Source organism: Octopus bimaculoides, chromosome 9 (genome assembly GCF_001194135.2).
Source record: "Octopus bimaculoides isolate UCB-OBI-ISO-001 chromosome 9, ASM119413v2, whole genome shotgun sequence".
Taxonomy (NCBI): domain Eukaryota; kingdom Metazoa; phylum Mollusca; class Cephalopoda; order Octopoda; family Octopodidae; genus Octopus; species Octopus bimaculoides.
Window position 1 is genome coordinate 71,817,746 of NC_068989.1, and position 5,879 is coordinate 71,823,624.

A 5,879-nucleotide genomic window follows, 5' to 3' on the forward strand; every position below is an offset into this window, starting at 1 on the left:
ATAGATAGATAGATAGATAGATATATATATATAGCAGTCTTCTTTCAGTTTGTCTACCAAATCCACTCACAAGGCTTTGGTCAGCCTGAGGCTATAGTAGGAGACACTTACCCAAGGTGCCATGCAGTGGTTAAAATTCTAACATTTCTTAAAACCCTTTCGTCATCTGGGGAGTTTATATATAAGAGTGTATGTGTGTGAGAGAGAGAGAGAGAACGAGGGGAGAGGAGGGAAGTGAAAGAGGGAGAGAGATTCAGACATTCTTTCAGTTTTTGAATAAATTATAAAATTTTTGCTTTTCATATTTTATTACAGTTTTGTTTTTATTCATTTTTTATGCTTTGAATATCTCTTAATATATGACATGGATGTGTGGTCAAGAAGTCTGCTTCCTTGCTGTATATGACCAAGCATTATCCTGATGATAAAACACCTTCTGTCTTGAAACCAAAGATGATCGTTTTTCTTCTAGTGCTGACTGAAGCCACTCAAGCTACTCGCAGCAGATCTTTGTTATTGCTTGGTTTGGGTTTAAAAGATCAAAGTAGACTAAACTTTTCATAACCCATCAAACAAATAACAACACCTTATGTGGGTGAAGACCTTCTTTAGCCTGGTGTGCTGGAGTTTCTCCTTTCCCTACCCACTGCCTTTGGCACTTGACATTTTTATAGAGCATCCATTTCTTGTCACCAATCACTATTCGATCCAAAAAAAGGTTTGTTCATGAGACATGACAGTAAAGAACACACATTCATTCTCTGCACATGATTAGACTTGGAAAGTTTGTGTGGAAACCATTGACCCAATTTACTGACTTTTCCAATGGCATGCAGGTGTTGATGAATGGTTGAATGACCAAATTACACCTTCTCTAATAGTTCCTCAACAGTTACGATGGAATTTTGTTCCACTGGGGTTCGTAGGACATCTTTATCAAACTCTACAGATCTTCCAAGGCAGGGTTTGTCTTCTAGGCTATAGTTTCTAGCTTGGAATTTCTGGAACCATCGTTGGCACTGGCTTATGCTTGCTGTCCAATCCCCAGATACTGCATTAATATTCCTCGCACATTCCATTGTATTGTTGCTTTTATTGAACTCATAAAGCAAAGTATGCCAAATATGCTCCTTTGTCACTTCCATTATAGCTTTGAAAAAATAACTTAAAATTGAACTACTCTCTTCAAAACCTGCACTAAGAATAAGGATAAGGTAAAATTACTACCTGCTTTTATAGCAAGTTGATGCAGGTAGCTTATCCCATCCCCCTCCAACTTTTAGTTCATGCAGTTGAAATAACCACATTATTTATGAAATGACCCAACCAGTTACTTTGTTGTAGAAAACATGTAAAAGTTTTCAATACCTGCATCTCTAGGAAAAGTATAGTTTAGAAATAATACATTTCTGAATCTGTCAGAGATTTATGCAGTAGTGATATGATGAGGTAGTTGTATGCTGTCAGCTTAATGTGACAGTCCCCTGAAGGGAATAATACTACTGTTGTAAACATAAGGACACAGGAAATGTGTCAAGGCTGACAGGAAGCGGTGCAGCTTCCTAGATCTAACCAACAGTAGTATTATTCCCTTCAGGGGACTGTCACATTAAGTTGACAGCATACAACTACTTCAAAGTATAGTTTGTTGCATGTATAAATGTGGTTATTTAAATGACAATTGAGTACTTATGTATGCAGTCAAACTTTCAGCACATTAATGCAGATTGTTGCAAAGAAAAAGCTGTTGAGAAAGCATGGGCTTGGGATCTCAGTAGCAAACATGCACATATGGAGATTATAGACGGCCTAAGGCAATAGGACTGGCGCCCTGTCAACAATACTGTACTGCTTAATAAAATCTCAAATGACCCATTTATCTACCTATAAATAGAGACAGAAAGTACCTATTTATTGTGAGTAAGCGGTGTCTGTAATGTAAGTAGTAAGTAAACTAAGTAAAAGAATCTATGTATCATACTGAATATGTGTGTGTGTATGTATGTATATATATGTGGTTGACAGGCAAGTTACTATGGTTTTTGTCAGATGAAATCTCTTTTAGAGGTGTTGTGTTTTAAAAACACATACATAACTAGATGTGTATATGTAAATGGCATAACAGGATTATTAAAGAAATTAAAACTTCAACATACCAGGCCGAAAAGGTTTGTCATCAGTGAAGTGGAATACAGTCAATCAAATACAGAACTTGTTTGCTTATTTTATCAACCCCAGAAGAAGAAAAATTAATATTGTTTCTACAAGTCTTTGATTTTAGAACAGAGAAATTAATGTAAATACTGTTGTTGTTTCTGCTGCTTCTAATATTGATTTTTAAAAAAAAAATTTGGCACAAAGTTTCAGATGAGGGAGTGAGTGTACAGTCAACAAACCAACCCCTACTGATAACTGGCATTTGTGTTATCAAGTACTGAAGGATGAAATGTAAAGTCAACTCTACTGGTGTGATTTGAACTCAGAACATAAAGAAATGTAACAAAACATTGCAAGACACTTTAGTCCAACACTATGACTTGTGTGACTTAGTGCTTTCAAATATTGATTTCTAATGTGAACACAAGACTGCAAATTGAAAGTTGGGGATAATATAGCATTTATTACCAATCACAAAGTGGCATTTTATTACTTTATTTTATCGATTTCAGAAAGATGAAAGCCAAAGCTGACCTTGGAGGGACTCCAAGTCAGAACACAGAGATGTAACTCAATATCACAAGGCATTTTTAGTCCAAGATCCCATTTCTGATATTTCTCCATCTTCAGTAATTTCAAATACTAATAATGGATCAATGAACTTTAAAACAATATGTAAAATTCATGAATATTGAAATGTAGGACAACGTGTATCTCATGAATACATGCTTAGGAAATTCATGATGATAAATTTTCTAAGTGCAAATTAATTAGACATAGATGGAGAAGATATGATAAATATTGGTAAATAGATTAGCACATAGATTTATATCAATGCTGACCCAACACATTTTCACTGGGTTAAAACATTAGTGTTAACCCTTTTGATACTGATCTGGCCAAGGCTGCTCCTGGTTCTATGGCACAAGCCTCCTGGAGTATCAAAGTGATTTAAATTAAAATATCCCCTTACAGTTTTCATGTTAATTCGTTCCAAACATCAGTTATTTAACTATATTCTTTATTTTCAAAATTCATTTAAATAAGGAGAGTGTATTTCAGTAGGGATATGGTAACAAATTGGACATATTCAATGCATGAACTTTAAAAAGCTATCTAATAGGTGTAGGGTTGGCTGTGTGTTAAGTAATTCACTTCCCAATCACATGGTTCTGGGTTCAGTCACATTGCTCAGCACATTAGACATATATCTTTACTACAGTCCTGGGCTGACCAAGCCTTGTGAGTGGATTTGGTAGACAGAAACTAAAAGCATATATATATATATATATCTGTGTGTGTGTGTGTGTGTGTGTGTGTATGTGTGTGTGTGATTGCCATGACACTGCACGCTAGTTGTAAATGAGTATCTGTCCCTCATTTCCAATATTCTGTAAGAACGTGTCTGGTCATGGAGGAATATTACCTGGCTTGGAAACTGGTGAGGGTTGATGACAGGAAGGCCATCCGGCCATAAAAATCTGCTTTAATAAACTCCATCTGAGCCATGCAAGCATGGAAAAATGAATGGTAAAATTATGAGGATGAATTAAGTACTGTATACACTCTTAAATAAATCACAGTGAAGATGGAGAAGTAGCAGAAATAGTAGCCTTGGACTAAAATACCTTTCATTGCATTGCATTCTGAGTTCAATTCCTGACACTGTCATCTTTGGATTTCATCCTTCCAAGATCAATAAAATAAAGAAACAAAATACCAGTAAATAGTAGAACTGACATAATTGAGAATATTCTCCACCACCACCACCACCCACAAACAAAAAAAAAATTTGTGGTCTCATGTTAATGTAACAAATCAATATTTTAAGGTGCTGAATAAAAGAGATATTACAATAGAACTGAATTACTGTAGACACTCAAAGAGGCCATATAATTTTTTTTTTTTTTAAATTCTAAAAACAGATGTGTAAAACTTCTTATTTTTTTTAATTCTTTTATTCGTTTCAGTTATTTGACTGTGGCCCATGCTGGAGCACCGCCTTTAGTCAAGCAAATCGACGCCAGGACTTATTCTTTGTAAGCCTAGTACTTATTCAATTGGTCTCTTTTGCCGAACCGCTAAGTTACGGGGACATAAACACACCAGCATCGGTTGTCAAGCGATGTTGGGGGGGACAAACACAGACACACAAACATATACATATATATATATATATATATATATGAGAGGCTTCTTTCAGTTTCCATCTACCAAATCCACTCACAAGGCTTTATAAGTAGAAGACATTTGCCCATGATGCCATGCAGTGGGACTGAACCCGGAACCATGTGGTCGGTAAGCAAGCTACTTACCACACAGCCACTCCTGCACCAACGTCTCTAACAAACCTTGCTCTGGATTTGAGATTCACAATAGCTGGTCCTAAGCTTGGTTGTGAATAAAGGATGGTGGCACTGGCTCAGGAACAAAATTTGTTTAGGGGGTGCAAACCCAGACCCAAAAACTTTTACAAATAAGGTCATGCCTGATTTATTTATGTTCTTTGTGAAGAGACATAATTCAAGCTACTTCTTACAGATCACGCTTTACTCACTGTTTTCTAAACCTTAGAAAAGTAAGTAGGGGTGCAAATTTTGATTTTGCCCTCCACAAAAATTTTAAGAGGGTGTGCTTGTACCCCTGCACCCCCAGTTCCCAGGCCCATAGATGGTGGTAGATATAGGATTAGCAGCCCTGCACTATCAACTTTCTGCATTGCTATTGAAACACAAACAGGAGAACATATGAAACAGGTTCTTGTAAGGAGAGGTAATCTTGAGAGACTGCATATGAAGCAATATAGTGAAAGCTAAAAGAAGGCTACGATGTAGAACAACCATCTCTCAACGAGGACAACCACCCACATCAAGACCTTATTCAAAACTGGAAAAACAGCCCAGGTTGTTATTGCGATGACACTGTACAAGCTTACAGTACTAGGCCTTTGTGAGACGACAAAGCTGAAATAAACCACTAACACATACAATCACGCCCTGGAAAATGATATGTAGGGCAGGTAGATCATGGCCTCATGTACTCATAATCATTTAATGTCCACTTTCCATGTTGGCATGACTTAGATGGTTTGACAAGAACTCACTAGGCACAAGACTGCACCAAGCTTCAGTGTCTGTTTTGGCATGGTTTTTATGGCTGGATGCCCTTCCTAACATCAAACATGACAGTGGAAGCAGAACTAAATTCTGCTATAAAACAAACGCCTGCAGTAATACACAATCTCTTGAGCTCATATATACATAGTTTACATGTATGCAAAACATACATGCACTTCTCTGTCAACCAGGAGGGATCCTAATTTCCATTAGGTGCTGAATATATTCAGTTTTAACCGAATGTTAAAATGTCTTACGGTTAAGTTGGCTCTTATGTATTTCCCTGAAGAGAAGATTACATCTTTATCAACATCACTTATTACTTTGGAAGGAACCATTTGTAATCTTCGGAACATATGTCGGAAATAAAAGAATTCATTTAACATATGCGTATTACTCCATTTACTAAATTTTATATTCACTCAAATACCCAAAATAACAGGGAGTTTCTACCTCATAAACAGGAGTTACACCACAGTCATTTTGTGATCTTGCTACCCTGGTATCTATTAACCAATTTATTTTGTTGGAATTAATTGTTAACTAAGAGAAAGTAAATACATATAATAAAATATATATATATATATATATATATATATATATAGT

At 36.1% G+C, this 5,879-nt stretch overlaps 1 protein-coding gene across 2 annotated transcripts in view; it reads right to left on the minus strand.

The window, feature by feature from the left end:
* LOC106869093 (diamine acetyltransferase 1) overlaps positions 1-5,879 on the minus strand; it is a 97,324-nt gene that overhangs the window by 68,725 nt on the left and 22,720 nt on the right. Inside the window, exon 2 of one of the 2 annotated variants that reach the window (XM_014914622.2) lies at positions 3,786-3,843. The exons of the other annotated variant lie outside the window; for it this stretch is intronic. The gene's annotated coding sequence lies outside the window, so the exon portion shown is untranslated. The remainder of the gene's footprint in view (positions 1-3,785; positions 3,844-5,879) is intronic. 2 annotated transcript variants of the gene reach the window in all.